Here is a 19,263-nt window from a genome sequence, read left to right as displayed (position 1 = left end):
AGGATGAAATCATAACAATAAACAACCTAAAGTGAATGACCAGGCAGATTTGCAAAAGAAAAATGGTGTATGTATGGGTGTATGTGTGTGTACATCTGTTGAGGCAGAAAAGACAGTGGATGAGTTAATGTGTATCAAAACATTACACACAGGTGATGAGAAAATTAGTGAATTGAAAGATAAAACCAGAAATTACTCAGAATATAACAGAGAGACAAGTAGTTGGAGAGTATAAAGATGGAATTAAGAGATGTAAACAATAGAATGAGATTTAAAAAAAATCAGGATCTCAGTATGAGAAAATACAGAGAGTGGCAAAGAGGTGATGTTTAAATAGATGGCAGATAAAGTATTTCAAAACTGATGAAAAACTTAAATCTATGGATATAAGAAACATGTATGGATAGGCAGGCTGAATAAAAAATGGTCATAACTGGCTACAATAGATCAAAACTACAGAACATGGAAGCCCAAGAGAATATGTTAAAAGCAGTAAGAGAAAGTGAAGATCACTACCAAATAACAATTAGAATGAGAAGCAGACTTTTCAATCGCACCAATGGAAGACAAAACCATTATAATCGTACCTTCAGATTTTTAGAGAACATAACTTTCCATCTAGAACTTTATGGTCAGTAAAATCATCTTTCAGGAATGAAGGTGAGAGGACTTCCTTGGTGGTCCAGTGGTTAAGAATCAGCTGGCAATGCAGGAGACATAGGTTCAATCCTGGTCTGGGAACTAAGATCCTACATGCAACAGGGGTAACTAAGCCTGTGAGCCACAACTACTAAAGTCCAGGCGCTCTGGAGACTGTGCTTCACAACAAGAGAAGCCACCATTCGCCACAACTAGACAAAAGTCCACCAGCGATGAGGTGCTCACGTGCTGAAACAAAGATCCACTGCAGCCAAAAATAAATAAAAATAATGAAAGTGTGTGTGTTAGTCGCTCAGTCGTGTCTGACTCTTTGTGACCCCATGGACTATAGCCTGCCAAGCTCCTCTGTCCATGGAATTCTCCAGGCAAGAATACTAGAGTGGATTGCCATTCCCTCCTCCAGGGGATCTTTCTGACCTAGGAATCGAACCCAGGTCTCCTGCATGGCAGGCAGGTTTTTTACTGTTTGAGTCACCAGGGAGGCAATGAATATGAAATGAAATCAAGTATGGATAAATATGGAAAATCTGTCATCAAGATACCTGAACTATGCCTATATCAGAAATTAGCCCAACATTGTAAATCAACTATACTTCAACGAAGAAAAAAGATACCTGAACTAAAAGTATCTTTAAAATACATGCTTCAAGACTAAGGAAAATGGCCCTTAAGGGATGGTCTGAGATGCAAAAGCAAATGATAAACAAAAAGGTCAACATAATTTTTGGACTTGTATTGACTTAGCTAAACTGCAACTGTATTTCCTAGAATTTTCTCCACTGTGTAAATCCAGGTTAGCATGAGCCAAAAGAGACATTTTGCAAGAGACATTTAGAAAGCGATTGTGAAGCAGCAGCCAAACTCTTTTTAGTTTAGATAAGAAGTGTTGTCCACTATTGTGCAAACCAGACAGCATGAGTAACCAGAGAAATATCATCTGACTGATTAGCAACCACTTTGCGCCCATGGTGCATACTCAGTGCAGGCATTCTGGACGAGAAAAAAAGAACAACAAACCAGACTGGTGAGATGTTATCATCCTTCCTGGAAAACTGTTATGCACACTCCCTTCCTGAACTTCTAATGAAAAGCAGTGTTTCAGCTTTAATTTCTCCCTGGTGGGATTTATACATTACAGTCCATGAACAAAGAATTTTCGAGCAAGGGTAAACACATTTTTTTCCTGACTGTGCTTGCTGCAATCACAAAGCCTAAGACTCTGACACTCTTGAAAGAGTTCAATCTTAAGAAAGTCATTTACAGAACTTCCAACGTTTAAGATGATGCTGATAAATCAGCATTGACAAATGCTGATGCAGACTCTGTCCATATCGATGTCAGTTCCTCCCCCTGATCCACAGGGATCCATGGGTTTAATGCAATTAGAAAATACACTCCAATAATATTTTTGTTGTTTAGAGTTTCACAAACCTATTCTAGAATTGATATGAGAAGAGTAAAGGACTTGGAATAGTCAGTACTCCTGAAGAGAATAGTGATGAGGCATGCCCTCCAGATAGCAAGACTTATTTTAAAGCAACGGAAAAGAAAATGGCATGGTATTTGGACAGGAATTGATAGTCTGGCAATGGAGCAGAACAGAGAGCTCAGGAACATCAGGCATAAATGTATTTGATATATGATAGAAGTAACTTTGCAGATCTGTGGGCTTCCCAGGTGGCTCAGTGGTAAAGAACCTGCCTGCCAATGCAGGAGATGAGGGTTCAATCCCTGGGTCAGGAAGATCCTCTGGAGAAGGAAATGGTAACTCATTCCAGTGTTCTTGCCTGGGAAATCCCATGGACAGAGGAGCCTGGAGGGCTACAGACCATGGGGTTGCAAAGAGTCGGGTTTGGCTTAGCAACTAAACAGCAACAAAGTTTTGCAGATTTGGTCTTCCCTGATAGCTCAATTGGTAAAGAATCCACCTGCAATGCAGGAGACCCCGGTTCAATTCCTGGGTTGGGAAGATCCCCTGGAGAAGGGATAGGCTACCCATGCCAGTATTCTTGGGCTTCCCTTGTGGCTCAGCTGGTAAAGAATCTGCCCGCAATGCGGGAAACCTGGGTTTGAAGATCCCCTGTAGAAGGGAAAGGCTACCCACTCCAGTATTCTGGCCGAGAGAATTTCATGGACTATGTAGTCCATGGGGTCACAAAGAGTCAGACACGACTGAGGGACTTTCACTTTCACTTTCACATGCGAAAGGAGGAAGAAAATCAAAGAATGGTACCTGGGCAAACTGTTCAACCATATGGAACGCAAAACGAATGAGACTGAATCTCTGTCAAACAATTCCCAAAGGCAGTTTTAGATGTATTAGGTTGTAGGAAGGGAAAATAATACTTAGAGAAGATATACCTAATATTCCCTACCTAATCTTGGAGTGGGGAAGAAATTCTTAAACAAAACAAAAATAAATATCAATACATTTGATTATGTTAAACATACAAAGTTCTGTTTACCAAAAGATGTAAGAGAACAAATAAGCCAAAAGCTAAAAGATATATTTGCAAGATATATAACTGATAAAAGATTAGTCTAGAATATATAAAGAATTCCCACATAGAGAAAAGAAAAATACAAGCAATTCTATTTAAAATGAACAACAAACATGAATATGTTTTCCACCAAGGAGGAGCAAATAAATGGCCAATGAATAATGAAAAGATGTCCAGTAATAATAAGAGGGATGTAAAGTAATTCACCCTCTTTGGAAAACCATTTTCCATTGTTTTGTAGAGTTGAACGTTCACGTAGCTTATGATCCAACAGTGAACTCTTGCACGGGACCGGGATACAGTAGCTCTCTTTCTAATAACCCCCAACAAGGTTATCCAGTTGAGCTCTCGTCCAGAGAATTGTAGATTCATTCATTGATTTGATCACAATGGTGAAACACACATGGCAACATGAAAGAGTTTTAGAAACATAACCGAGTGAAAAAAATTAAGCCTCAGAAGATAGGCTTCTATTTTTATGAAGCTCAAAAACTATGAAAAAAAAATAGCAAACACAATTTGGATAGCAATTGCTTCCAGGAGGAAAGGAGGGAATACATAGGGGAGAAAGACAGTTGGGTAAAAATGATGCGTAATGTGTTGCTGGACTCAGGTGTGAGTGGTGGGTTCACAACTGTTTGTTATACTTTGTAGCTTACATACATGTTCAGTTCAGTTCAGTCGCTCAGTCGTGTCTGACTCTTTGCGACCCCATGAATCAAAGCACGCCAGGCCTCACACATGTTACACATATTCTTTTCTAAGTATCACTAAGACATTAAAGGTATCCTAGAGATTAAAAATTTAGGATGGGGAGGGATAAATTAGGAGTTTTGGATTAATGTATACACACTAATATTTATAAAATAGATAACCAGCAAGGACCTACTGTATAGCATGGGGAACAATACTCAATATTTTGTAATAACATCTAAGGGAAAAGAATCTGAAAAAGAAGATATATATGGACTTTCCTGGTGGCTCAGATGATAAAGAATCCTCCTGCAATGTGGGAGATCTAGATTTGACCCACTGGTTGGGAAGATCCCCTGGAGAAGGAAATGGCAACCCACTCCAGTATTCTTGCCTGGAGAATCCCGTGGACAGAGGAGCCTGGTGGGCTACAGCCCATGGGGTCACAGAGAGTCAGACACGACTGAGTGACTAAGCACAGCACAGCACAGCATAGAAAGCACAGCCTCAGTAGATACCTCACTCAAAAGCATTTCTCACCAGTTACCCAAATTAGACATCATTACACATTTTGAAGTTCTCCAAAAGTTTAAGATCTATACAATACCAGGTGTCATATTCTTCCATGTGAATATGAGTTCTTCTAAGTCAAGAAGCTGGCCTGACTTTTTAAAACATTATGATGCTTTTACTAACGTTCACTGTAATTTTTCCTGATTATAGAGATGATATTTAGTCTCTTCGGACTTTCCTGGTATCTCAGTAGTAAAGAATCCATCTGCCAATGCAGGAGACACAAGTTCGATCCCTGAGTCAGGAAGATCCCCTAGTGAAGCAAATGGCAACCCACTCCAGTATTCTTACCTGGGAAATCCCATGGACAGAGGAGCCTGGTTGGCTATGGTCCATGGGGTCACAAAAGAGTCAGACATGACTTAGTGACTAAACAACAACAACAATATATTCCTCTTAGAAAATGCAGAAAAACAAGACAGTGATACTGAAAATCACCCATAACCTCACACTCTACATGGCTTCATTCCTGTCATTTGAAAATATTCCCTCCCTGTCCTTGAACCTTTGACAGATGATTACTTTAAGATCTAGTAACATTTTCCTCCACCCCACCTATATGACAGAATCACTTTGCTGTACATCTGAAACTCACATGACATTTTAAATCAGCTTCAGTTTATAAACAGTTTAAGAGTTAGTTTCCGTGGGAGGTTCATGCTCTCTGGTTTTCACAACTTCAGGTTCATTTTGTGTGAACTAATTATTCTCTCTATGATGTTATGAGAGCATTGGCTCCTTCCCTTGGGTCACTTTGGACATGCGTGGACATGAAGTGACACGGATCAAGTCTTTCTCTCCTGGCTCCAGAAGGGGCGTGGCGGGATTGAGAGCTGACATTTCCCATCTCTCTGATAAACAGAGGATGCCGCTTTTCTGGGAGGGAGTGACTTCTATTCTTTGCAGTGCTCAAGGCTGAGATCCGTGAACGTGACCTGAATATGTTTCCTTGACTCTTCTGGCTGATGGATGTGACAGAAGAGGGGTTTTCCTGAAAGATAGGGCCAGATGAGGTTGTGGATTGACGAGCCTGGCTTTGGAGAAGAGAGGCCAGGGCAGGGATCCAAGTAAACACTGTTGTGGTGAGAGACTTCGAGCCGTCTTCCCAGGCTGTAAACTTTGGGACTTTCCTCCTTTGAAATTCTGGCTCCTGGTCCATTTCCCCCAGAAGTTGGTGCAGTAAACCCTCACAATAGCCTTGGTTTGGAGATTTATTTTTAGGGGCACTGAGGGATGGACGAAAGGAAGGAAGTGTGGGGCCAACTTTTGGAAGGCATGGGGAGGAAAGGGAAAAACAGTTACCAGCTGGAGGGAGGCTGTGAATAGCATGAAAACAGGCTAGGCATCTGGCTCCATGGGTGAAAATATGGGTCCTGTCTTCATCACTTCTTAGTTGGGTAACTTGGTTAGAGATTAAGTTTCCGCATATGTAAAATGGGCTTGTGATAGTAGCGCCTTCCTTTGTCACTGAGTTTGTGAAAATAAGGATGTCTAACTTGTACATTCCTTGGCATATAACACTCACCTCCAAAACTCTGACTTAACAAAGAGAAGACCACCTGGAAAGAAGTCTAAGCTTTAACAGAAACTCTGAGCATTTGAGCTGGGGCCCCTGGTCCCACGGGGAACTGGGGCGCAGTGCAGGCTGGCTGGAGTCTGGAGGGAATTGTAGACACTTTGGTCATACTTTCCTACCCTACCCCCCCACCCCCATCTGGTCCTGTAAATACAAAACCGTCGAGGGACTGTGCTAGTGACGTGGTTATTATTGTTAAGTGGACTTTTATAAGCCACGTCCTTTTCTTCTCATGCTTGTTGAGAATTCATCAGGAGATTTCCTATAAGGCTGGTTTGATTTTTTCACTCTTTTGATATAAACAGCATTTGGACCCATTGGGATGTTTGATGATTTTGGACCGGGGCTTGCATTCTTCCTGTTCAGAAACTGGGACCTTTGAGAAAGAGTTCTTGTGGATGCTAAAGTCTTATAACCTCAGAAACCTGAGCAATTGGAATCCTGGAACCCCCAATGTCTGAGTCACAGAATCTCTGAAGATCAGGGTGTGTGTTTGGGAGAGTGAGCAGGGCAGAGACCTCCCAAAAAACAAACTAACGTGGGATAGATGAGATCAAAGTTGTACGAAAAGGACAAAGTGTTTCTGCCACCTGAAGTCGAAAGACTCCTGGTGACAGCCCAACAGTGGTGCTATCTGTCCCCTTGTCCCAGGGAAAGAAAGTGAAAATGTTACTCACTCAATCTTGTCTGACTCTTTGTGACCTTATGGACTGTAGCCCACTAGGCTCCTCTGTCCATGGAATTCTCCAGGCAAGAATACTGGAGTGGGTTACCATTCTCTTTTCCAAGGGGATCTTCACTACCCAGCGATCAAACACAGGTCTCTTGCATTGATGGCAGTTTCTTTACCACCTGAGCCACTAGGGAAGCCCTGGTCCCAGGGAAAGTGGAGGTCATCTGGTAGGAGCCATTGCTGCCAGCCTTCTGCAAAGGGGTGGCTGGAGCAGGAAGCCAGATGCCTGCCCGCCCCCGCCCCTAGCCCCCACTTTCCTCTGAATAGCTTGTCGAGGCTGTTGGCACCCAATAAGCAGCTCAGACCTGTACTGGCAGGCAGGTCTTTACCATTATTGCTACCTGGGAAGCCCCAGATACATACTTTCGTTGTTGTTGTTCAGTTGCTAAGTTGTGTCTGACTCTGACTGCATGGACTGCAGCAGGCCAAGCTTCCTTGTCCTTCACTATCTCCCAGAGTTTGCTCAAACTCATATTCATTGAGTTGGTGGTGCTCTCCAACCATCTCGTCCTCTGTTGTCCCCTTCTCCTCTTGCCCTCAATAGTTCCCAGCATCAGGGTCTTTTCTAATGAGTCGGCTCTTTGCATCAGGTGGCCAAAGTATTAGAGCTTCAGCTTCAGTATCAGTCCTACTAATGAATATTTAGGATTGATATCCTGTAGGCTTGACTGGTTTGATCTCCTTGCAGTCCAAGGGACTCTCAAGAATCTTCTCCAACACCACAATTCGAAAGCATCAATTCTTCAGTGCTCAGCCATTTTTACAGTCCAACTCTCACATCCATCCATGACTACTGGAAAAACCACAACTTTGACTAGACAGACCTTTGTCGGCAAAGTAACGTTTCTGCTTTTTAATACTGTCTAGATTTGTCATAGCTTTTCTTCCAAGAAGCAAGCATCTTTTCATTTCATGGCTGAAGGCACTATCTGCAGTGATTTTGGAAAGTGAAGTTGCTCAGTTGAGTCGGACTGTTTGCGACCCCATGGACAGTAGACTACCAGGCGCCTTCGTCCATGGGGTTTTCCAGGCAAGAATACTGGAGTGGGTTGAGCCCTCCAAAATAAAGTCTGTCACTGTTTCCATTGTTTCCCCATCTATTTCCCATGAAGTGATGGGACCAGATGCCATGATCTTAGTTTTGTGAATGTTGAGTTTTACGCCAACTTTTTCACTCTCCTCTTTCACGTTCATCAAGAGGCTCTTTAGTTCCTCTTCACACTCCGGTACATAAAACACATAAACAATAAAGTCCTACTGTATGGCCAGGGAACTATACTCAATGCGCTGTAATAAACCACAATAGAGACCTTGCAGAGGCTGCCGCCCTGGAGCCTCTCGTGCTGTTGGCCACGGCCTGCCGCACTGTATTCTTCCGCAGCGCCGTTGACGGTGAGCTCTTGGGCTGCATCTCCTTTGAGGGAAGGGACCTGGAAACCGAGAGGCGACAGCTCATCTAGTAAAACTGTTAACACATTGGAGCTGTTTGCAGACAAAGTTCCAAAACGGCAGAAAACTTCCGTACTCTGAGCACTAGGAGAATAATTCCGGGATTTGTGTGCCAGGGTAGTGGCTTCACATGCCATAAAGGCAAGTCCATGTATGGTGCGAAGTCTGATGATGAGAATTTCATCCTGAAGCGTATGAGTCCTGACATCTTGTTCGTGGCAAATGCTGGTCCCAACAGAAATGGTTCTCAGTTTTTTATCTGCAGTGCCAAGACTGTTGGAAGGCAAGCATGTGATCTTTGGCAAGGTGAAAGAGGGCACGAGTATTGTGGAAGCCATGACATGCTCTGGGTGCAGGAATGGCAAGACCAGCAAGAAGGCCACCATAGCTGACTGTGGACAGGTTTAATAAATAAATTTGATTTTTGTTTATTTATTTTTAGCTGTGCTGGGTCTTTATTGCCGCGAGGGCTTTACTCTAGTTGTAGTGTGCCAGCTTCTCACTGTGGCGGCTTTTCTTGTTGTGGAACACAGGCCCTAGGTGAGTGGGCTTCAGTAGCTGTGGCATGCGGGTTCAATAGTTGTGGTTCCTAGGCTCTAGAGCACAGACTCAATAGTTGAGGCCCCTGGGCTCAATTGCTCCATGACATGTGGGATCTTCCTGGACCAGGGATCAGACCTGTGTCTCTTTCATTGGCAGGCAGATTCTTTACCACTGAGCCACCAGGGAAGCCTTTGATTTGTGTTTTATCTTAACCACCAGTCCGTTCTTTTGTAGCTCAGGAGACCACCCCTACACCCCCATCTGCTCAAAATACCCTCTAATCTTTGTGCTCTCACTGCAGTTCTTTGGGTTCCACATTTTCCTAATCTCCCTCCAAGTATAGCTGGATGGCAAAGTTAAGTTTATGATTGTGAAATAAAAACTAAACAAAAAACCACAAAGGAACAGAATATTAAAAAACGTGTAAGTATATGCATGCTTGCTCGGTTGTGTCCATCTCTTTGTGACCCCACGAACGTAGCCCACTAGGCTCCTCTATCCATGGGATTTCCTAGGCAGGAATACTGGAGTGGGTTGTCATATCCTACTCTTCTTGGCCCAGGGATCGAACTCGTGTTTCTTGCATCTCCTGCATTGGCAGGAGGATTCTTTACCACTGTACCACCTGAGAAGCCCATGTGTGTATACACACATTTATATATACAACTGAATCATTTTGCTGTACACCAGAAACTAACACAACCTTGTAAATCAACTATACTCAATTTTAAAAATGATGTACTAAGATACACATTCAAAACAGCATAGGCAAATCAAAATTAATTAGGGAAAATTCTAGAATGTGACCTATAGAAAGGAAGGGGACAAAAGAGAAGCAAAAAATAAGTTAAAACAAAAACATACAGGATAATGAAGCAGAAGCGTATACTGAACACATACTTTCCCGGGGCAAGCTGTAAGCCCATTCCATGGATCATCCCACTGAACCTTCATAGCATCCCCAGTTTGGAAGTAAGGAAACAGAGGTATGGAGAGACTGAGTAACTTGTTTGAAGTTCTGCTGACAGTAGTATTTGAACCTAGGCAGTTCTGTCTCAGCCTTTTCAATACTTCTTATCTTACCATGAGATAAGAAGTATTTGCCTTTATTTTTGAAATCCAATTATTTGAATGCTTCAGTTCCTTCCAACATTTTTTTCTTAATTTTTGAGATGACATATTTTCTCCTGTGGAACTCAAGGGACTGGACCATTCCTGGGTTTCTTGACATCAAGATGTGGTTCGACAGAGGTTAACTCTAATTCCTCTATTCTTGAATTGTGGATGTTTGCCGTGTTTGGAACAAGTTTGAGATTTTATTTTTACTTCTGCTCTAGTGTCAGAATCTCCTTGGTTGGGCAGATGAAGCTACCGGCTTCCAATCCACACCAACCACCACCCTTGTCCATCTGCCCTTCCAAGGGCTCCTCATGTCCTTCCTGATGGTATAGCTGTCTTTAAGTATACTAGCAGTTTCAGTGACCAGTAAGTTTTTGCTTCTCTTTTCTTGCCCTGTTCATAAACCATACATGTTGAAAAATTAGAAACTACAACTAAGCAAAGAAGTAACCAAAAATCACCTAGCCAGAGAAAAAACTTTTGACATTTTTTAGCATAGGCTTTTTCAGTCTTTTCCTTTTATATTTTTATATTTAAATTTCCCTTTATAGTTGCATAATTTATAATTTGGGGACAAAAAATAGATCAAATATAGTTTTTCAACCAGCATTTTTACTTAACAATACATTGAGAACATCTTTTTATGGTTGTGTATGTTCCATAACTTATTTAACTGACATTCTCATTTAATGTTTAGATGGTTTCTTTTCTCTTTTATTTTCTTTCTCTTTTTTGCTATAAAAAGCACTTCAAAGAACTTCCTGGGATTTCTCTGGTGATTTGGTAGTTAAAACTCCATGCTTTTCATGCAGAGGGCTCAAGTTTGATCCCTGATTGGGGAACTAAAATCTCATATGCCACATGCCATGGGCAAACATAAAAACAAAAACCTTCCTGGTACAAACCCATGTACTTCTGTTTAAGTATCTCTTTCAAATAAATTCCCAGAAGTGAAATATCTGGGTGAAAGGATATACATAGTTTTACTTAAAGCTGTTGATACTTATTAACAAGTAGCCCCACTGAAAGTTTGCAATACTCTCACCAATAGTGCCCAAGAATTTGAGTCCCTCTTGTTTTACTAACTTTTGGCAACACTGAATATTAGTATTTTTTTCAGTCTATTATTTTTACTGAGAAAATAGTATGACATTGCATTTTCTTGGTTAAACTTTTTTCATATTTATGGGGCATTTACATTTCTTCCTTTATGAATTGTTACTTGGTATGTTCATGTTTTTAAGTATTTGTAATACTGCTCTTCCTATAGAGATCAGCTCTGTGTCTGGCATGTTTAGAAAAATTTTGCCCTCAGCCTGTCACTTTCTTGATGTCTTAGAAGGTCGCTTACCACATCTTAGTCCTGTGCAATTAAAGTTTAGCTCTGGGAGGTGTGATCTGCTTTTTAAATTCTGGAAGAATGTCACTCAGTGGCTCTCAGAAAAGAAACAAAGGCATAGATAACTAACAAAGACCTACTGTATTGTACAGGGAACTCTGCTCAGCAATCTGTAATAACCTAAATGGGAAAAGAATTTGAAAAAGAATAAATACATGTATATGTATAACTGAATCACTTTGCTGTACACTTGAAACTAACACAATACTGTTAATGAACTCTGTTGTTGCTGTTTAGTCACTCAGTATTGTAGACCTCTTTTGCAACCCAATGGACTGTAGCCCGCCAGGCTTCTCAGTCCATGGGATTCTCCAGGCAAGAACACTGTAGTAGGTTGCCATTTCCTTTGCCAGGGGATTTTTCCGACCCAGAGATCGAACCCATGTCTCCTACACTGGCAGGTGGATTTTTTTTTTAACCGCTTAGGCACCTGGGAAGCCTACTCCAATATAAAATAAATATTTAAAAAATAAATAAAGCAAAACAAGGGATTCCCTGATCAGCTTAGTCATAGGAATCCAGCAGGGTATTTTTCTGGGTGTGTGTAGGGGTGGTTATGGAAGATTTTTCTAAATCGTATCTCCTTCAAATGCATAATAAATATATATTGCCATAAATATATTGCCATAAATAAATATATATAAATATATATTGCCATTATAAGTACACATGTATTGGCATTAATTATGAAGTTTATCTTTTTATTGGATAACCCAGCCCCTTCCCACCCCACCCCACCCCATTTCCTTATTTTTCTCCCATATCTATAACCCACCTGTACTGATTATTAAGCTATTGTCTCTTAGCTCCTTCTGTTCTCTGCTTTGTTGCCACATGAGTACTGAGACTTCCCAACCACATTTCTGCTCTTTCAGTTGGTTCCCTCTTAGTGTCTGTTGCTGGGGATGCAAGAGAGATGCTGTGAGGCTGGAGGAGGCAGAAAGGACTTGCTCCTTCCTGCCTCCTCACTGTTCTAATAAGCCTCACTTTGGGAACTCCACCTCACCCCACCAGTGGCAATTCTTTCCTATCTATTTGCCATTTTTTCCAGCCCTGGCAGTACCAGTTTCATTGGGCAATTCTGCCCCCCACCAGCACGTGCTGAACAATGTTGTCTCTTCAGAGGTCTGAACTTAGCCTTAATGGGGTCCCTTCTCCCAATTTCTAAGTTTTTATAATGCCAGACTCTCCCCTTTGTTCTCCCAGACTTCAGGCTGGTAACTACATCCTACAGTTTCTACCTCCATGAAATCTTAAATTCTCTATCTCTCTTTTTAAACTTTCAGTTACCAACTCCATATTAAATAATTATTTATGTCAAATTCTCTCTGGTTAAATAAATCATGTAATTTTAAAAATTTCTTTTATTGAAGTAGAGTTGATTTACAACATTGTGTTAATTTCTGCTGTATATATAGCAAAGTCAAATTACATAATTTCTGTCTATGGATTGGACCTTGACTTATACACTGAGTTAATTCTGTTTATTGCATTGTCACTGTCTGAGTCTTTGAAAGTCTGTATTACATACCTGTTTCTACCATCAATATATAAAGTAACCAGTATATAAAGAATATAATATATAATCAAGTAAACAATTTCTTGGCTTGTTCCTCTTATTCTGTTATCATCCTCTTGGGTTACAAAGTTCTGTCTGCTAGACTGCTTTTATTTCCAGGATATATTAATACTAATACTAATACACAAGCTGGAATCAAGATTGCCGGGAGAAATATCAATCACCTCAGATATGCAGATGACACCACCCTTATGGCAGAAAGTGAAGAGGAACTAAAAAGCCTCTTGATGAAAGTCAAAGAGGAGAGTGAAAAAGTTGGCTTAAAGCTCAACATTCAGAAAACGAAGATCATGGCATCTGGTCCCATCACTTCATGGGAAATAGATGGGGAAACAGTGTCAGACTTTATTTTTTGGGGCTCCAAAATCACTGCAGATGGTGACTGCAGCCATGAAATTAAAAGACGCTTACTCCTTGGAAGAAAAGTTATGACCAACCTAGAGAGTATATTCAAAAGCAGAGACATTACTTTGCCGACTAAGGTCCATCTAGTCAAGGCTATGGTTTTTCCTGTGGTCTTGTATGGATGTGAGAGTTGGACTGTGAAGAAGGCTGAGCGCCGAAGAATTGATGCATTTGAACTGTGGTGTTGGAGAAGACTCTTGAGAGTCCCTTGGACTGCAAGGAGATCCAACAAGTCCATTCGAAAGGAGATAAGACCTGGGATTTCTTTGGAAGGAATGATGCTAAAGCTGACGCTCCAGTACTTTGGCCACCTCATGAGAAGAGCTGACTCATTGGAAAAGACTCTGATGCTGGGAGGGATTGGGGGCAGGAGGAGAAGGGGACGACAGAGGATGAAATGGCTAGATGGCATCACTGACTCGATGGACATGAGTCTGAGTGAACTCCGGGAGTTGGTGATGGACAGGGAGGCCTGGCGTGCTGCGATTCATGGGGTCGCAGAGTCGGACACGACTGAGCGACTGAACTGAACTGAACTGAATACTAATACTAGCAATTTTAGGGGGCTGCATGATACAGCATGTGATACCACTAAGATCCCACGGTACAAGGATCTTAGTTCCCTGACCAGGGATTGAACCCATGGCCCCAGCATTGGAAGCGTAGAGTCTTAACCACTAGACTACCAGTGAAGTCCCAATATTAGCATTTATTATGAGTTTATTATGTAGCATATAGTTTCTTATTTGTCTTTTCTCATTTAGTCCTCAAAACAACTTCATAAAGTAGATGCTAGTCTTATTCTCACTTTATAAGCAAAGACATTGATACACAGAGAGGTTAGATGTGCCTGAGGACTCAGTTCTAGGTGACAGTGACAGAAATCAACCCCAGGTAGATTAACTCCAGAATCCAGATGCTTCACCTGTCGGCCGCGGGACTATAGAAGGAAACAAAGACTCTGAACCACAGCCCTGCCACTCATCTGATGAGTGGTCAAGGGGCTGAGGTGCTGGATGGATCAATCTTGGAAATGATGTGAAGGGAAGAAGACGGCAAGCCAGGTCCTCGAGCCATCAGTGATTGATAGGGGTCCATTGGAATGTTGGCAGATGTCAGGAACATGGAAGGGAGCCAGGTAAAGTCCAATGCTGTGAACTTCAGATAAGTAGGGGATGGATTGAGAGAAAACAATCCTCCACCAGAGAGAGATGCAGAGGAAGCAGGTGTCCTCCAGGGAGGGCAAGTTTGAGTCAGAGCTAGACGGGAATCACAGTTTTCTGGGGCTACCTTAACATCATAGCATAGACTGCGTAGCTCAACCAACAAAAATCTGCCTTACCTCTGGAGGCCAAAAGGCTAAAGCCAAGCTGTTGGCAGGGCTGTTTCCTTCAAGGGCCAAGAAGGAAGGGTCTGTTCCTGGCCTCTTTCCTTGGCTTGTAGATGGTGTTTATACTCACAGAGTGTTCTCTCTGTATGTGTGTTTATCTCCAGGTTTCCTCTTTTCATAAGGATGTGCCTGCCTCCAAATTTCCTCTTTTTATAAGGATGTGCCTGCTTCCAAACTTCCTCTTTTTATAAGGATACCAGTTATATTGCATGAGGGGTTGATTTTGACCTCATTTGACCCATAGTGACCTCATTTTAAATTGATTACCTCTAAAAAGCCTCTGTCTTCAAATAAGGACACATTCTGAGGTCCTAGGGGTTAGGACTCCAGCATATGGATTGAGGATAGGTCAGTTCAGTTCAGTCGCTCAGTCATGTCCAACCATGGACTGGAGCACGGTCTTTGCAACCCCATGGACTGCAGCACACCAGGCCTCCCTGTCCATCACCAACTCCTGGAGTTTACTCAAACTCATGTCCATTGAGTTGGTGATGCCATCCAACCATCTCATCCTCTGTGGTCCCCTTCCCTTCCTGCTTTCAATCTTTCCCAGCATCAGGATCTTTTCAAATGAATCAGTTCTTTGTATCAGGTTGCCAAAGTATTGGAGTTTCAGCTTCAGCGTCAGTTGTTCCAATGAATATTCAGGACTGATTTCCTTTAGAATGGACTGGTTGGATCTCTTTGCTGTTCAAGGGACTCTCAAGTCTTCTCCAGCCCGACAGCTCAAAAGTATCAAATTCTTTGGTGCTCAGCTTTCTTTATAGTCCAGCTCTCATATCCACACAGGACTACTGGAAAAACCATAGACAGACCTTTGACTAGACAGACCTTTGTTGGAAAAACAATGTCTTTGCTTTTTAATATGCTGTCTAGGTTGGTCATAACTTTTCTTCCAAGGAGCAAGTGTCTTTTAATTTCATGGGTGTAGTCACCATCTGTGGTGATTTGGAGCCCCAGAAAATAAAGTCTGTCACTGTATCCACTGTTTCCCCATCAGTTTGCCATGAAGTGATGAGACCAGATGCCATGATCTTAGTTTTCTGCATGTTGAACTTTAAGCCAACTTTTTCACCCTCCTCTTTTACTTGTATCAAGAGGCTCCTTTCTGCCACAAGGGTGGTGTTATCTGCATATCTGAGGTTATTGGTATTTCTCCTGGCAATCTTGATTCCAGCTTGTGTTTCATCCAGTCCAGCATTTCTCATGATGTACTCTGCATATAAGTTAAATAAGCTGGGTGACAATATACAGCCTTGATGTACTCCTTTTCCTATTTGGGACCAGTGTGTTGCATATCCAGTTCTAACTGTTGCTTCTTGACCTGTATACAGATTTCTCAGGAGGCAGGTCAGGTGGTCTGGGAGTCCCATCTCTCGAAGAATTTTCTGCAGTTTGTTGTGATCCACACAGTCAAAGGCTTTGGTGGGGTCAATTAAGCAGAATTAAACATTTTTCTGGAACTTTCTTGCTTTTTCAATGATCCAGTGGATGTTGGCAACTTGATCTCTGGTTCCTCTGCCTTTTCTAAATCCAGCTTGAACATCTGGAAGTTCATGGTTCATGTACTGTTGAAGCCTCGCTCGGAGAATTTTGAGCATTACTTTGCTGGGGTGTGAGATGAGTGCAATTGTGCGGTAGTTTGAGCATTCTTTGGCATCGATTTTCTTTGGGATTGGAATGAAAACTGACCTTTTCCAGTCCTGTGGCCACTGCTGAGTTTTCTAAATTTGTTGGCATATTGAATGCAGCACTTTCACAGCAGCATCTTTCAGGATTTGAAATAGCTCAACTGGAATTCCATTACCTCCACTTGCTTTATTCGTAGTGATGCTTCCTAAGGCCCACTTGATTTCACATTCCAGGATGTCTGGCTCCAGTTGAGTGATCACACCATCGTGATTATCTGGGTCAGGAAGATCTTTTTTGTACAGTTCTTCTGTGTATTCTTGCCACCTCTTCTTAATATCTTCTGCTTCTGTTAGGTCCATACCACTTCTGTCCTTTATTGTGCCCATCTTTGCATGAAAATTTCCCTTGGTTTTGCTAATTTTCTTGAAGAGATCTCTAGTCTTTCCTCTTCTATTGTTTTCCTTTATTTCTTTGCATTGATCACCGAGAAAGGCTTCTTATCTCTTCTTACTATTCTTTGGAACTCTGCATTCAGATGCTTATATCTTTCCTTTTCTCCTTTGCCTTTCACTTCTCCTCTTTTCATAGCTGTTTGTAAGTGAAAGTGAAGTAGCTCAGTCGTGTCTGACTCTTTGCGACCCCGTGGACTGTAGCCTACCAGGCTCCTTCCTCCATGGGATTCTCCAGGCAAGAATACTGGAGTGGGTTGCCATTTCCTTTTCCAGGGGATCTTCCTGACCCAGGGATTGAACTGGGGTCTCCCGCATTGCGGGCAGACGCTTTAACCTCTGAGCCAAGCTGTTTGTAAGGCCTCCTCAGACAACCATTTTGCCTTTTGCGTTTCGTTTTCTTGGGGATGATCTTGATCCCTGTCTCCTGTACAGTGTCACGAACCTCTGTCCACAGTTCTTCAGGCACTCTGTCTATCAGATCTAATCCCTTGAATATATTTCTCACTTCCACTGTATAATCATAAGGGATTTGATTTAGGTCATACCTGAATGGTCTAGTGCTTTTCCCCACTTTCTTCAATTTAAGTCTGAGTTTGGCAATAAGGAGTTCATGATCTGAGCCACAGTCAGCTCCCGGTCTTGTTTTTGCTGACTGTATAGAGCTTTTCCATCTTTGGCTGCAAAGAATATAATCAATATGATTTCAGTATTGACCATCTGGTGATGTCGATGTGTAGAGTCTTCTCTTGTGTTGTTGGAAGAGGGTGTTTGCTGTAACTGGTGTGTTCTTTTGGCAAAACTCTATTAGCCTTTGCCCTGCTTCATTCTGTATTCCAAGGCCAAATATGCCTGTTACTCCAAGTATATCTTGACTTCCTAGTTCTGCATTCTGGTCCCTTACAATGAAAAGGACATCTTTTTTGGGTGTTTGTTCTTGAAGAATTTGTAGGTGTTCATAGAACCATTCAACTTCAGCTTCTTTAGCATTACTGGTCGGGGCATAGTCTTGGATTACTGTGGTATTGAATGGTTTGCCTTGGAAACAAACAGAGATCATTCTGTCATTTTGGACATTGCGTCTAAGCACTGCATTTCAGACTCTTGTTGACTATGATGGCTACTCCATTTCTTCTAAGGGATTCTTGCCCACAGTAGTAGATATAATGGTCTTCTGAATTAAATCCACCCGTTCCAGTCCATCTTAGTGCGCTGATCCCTAGAATGTTGACATTCACTCTTGCCATCTCCTATTTGACCACTTCCAATTTACCTTGATTCATGGACCTAACATTCCAGGTTCCTATGCAGTATTGCTCTTTACAGGATTGGACTTTACTTCCATCACCAGTCACATCCACAACTGGGTGTTGTTTTGGCTTTGGCTCAGTCTCTTCATTCTTTCTGCAGTTAGTTCTCCACTGATCTCCAGTAGCATATTGGGTACCTACTGACCTGGTGAGTTCATCTTTCAGTGTCCTGTCTTTTTACCTTTTCATACTGAGGGTAGGTAGGTGTGTGCTTAGTCGTTCAGTTGTGTCTGACTTTTTGCAATCCTATGAACTGCAGCCCATCAGTCTTCTCTCTCCTTGGGATTTTCCAGGCAAGAATACTGGAGTGGGTTGTCATTTCCTCCTCCAGGGGATCTTTAGGACCCAGGGATCAAACTCAAGTTTCCTGTGTCTCTTGCATTGGCAGGCAGATTCTTTACCACTGAGCCATCTGAGAAGTCCATGAACTGTGTTGAGGGGAGATGCAATTCAACCCTTAATAGGAATGATGGGAAGAGTCAGAATAGGAAACATGAGCTGTTGTTAGACCAGGAGTTCCCAAGAGTGCAGGAAAGGGTTTGGAAAGGCTGAATGATCAGACAAGGGTCCAATTAGGAAGCATACAGAGAATTCAGGAATGAAGTTCTAGGTCATGGGGGAAGCCCTGGGCATCTGGAATTCTGGCGGTGGCTGGGGTGAATAAGGAAGTCAATGTGCTGGGCTTGGCCTGATAGCCCTTTGGGGAAAATGATAACCAGTTCCAGCTGGCCTGGGGCCACTGGACACCTGACCCATCCTCCATTCTTGATAATTCAGGGCCAAGGCATGAATGAACGCTTCCTCTCCCTCAGGCATCATTGAGGATGAGTGCAGTTCCTCCTTCTAGAAAAAAAAAAGACAGGTGATCTTCTCCAAGGTCATTGAAGCCGAGATAACATCACTGAGCACCATTGACCCATTCTGTGCAGAGGAAGGTCCATGAAAGTTCCAGAACCTTTGTTGTTGTTCAGTTGCTCAGTCATATCCGACTCTGTGAGCCCATGGGCTGCTGCACACCAGGCCTCCCTGTCCCTTACTATCTCCTAGAGCTTGCCCAAGTTCATGTCCATTGCATTGGTGATGCCATCCAACCATCTCATCCTCTTACATCCTCTTCTCCTTCTGTCCTCAATCTTTCCCAGCATAGGGGACTTTTCCAATGAGTTGGCTGTTTGTGTTAGTTGCCCAAAATCAGCTTCAGTTTCAGTATCAGTCCTTCCAATGAATATTGAGGGTTGATTTCCTTTAACAT

General features: G+C 42.3%; 1 pseudogene; it reads left to right on the top strand.

The window, feature by feature from the left end:
* The first annotated feature begins 5,435 nt into the window (after nt 1-5,435).
* Nucleotides 5,436-8,745, top strand: LOC120858014 (annotated as a pseudogene).
* The last annotated feature ends 10,518 nt before the right edge of the window (nt 8,746-19,263 follow it).

This window comes from Oryx dammah, unplaced genomic scaffold (assembly GCF_014754425.2).
Source record: "Oryx dammah isolate SB20612 unplaced genomic scaffold, SCBI_Odam_1.1 HiC_scaffold_29, whole genome shotgun sequence".
NCBI lineage: Eukaryota > Metazoa > Chordata > Mammalia > Artiodactyla > Bovidae > Oryx > Oryx dammah.
This window is presented reverse-complemented; position numbering and strand designations above follow the sequence as displayed.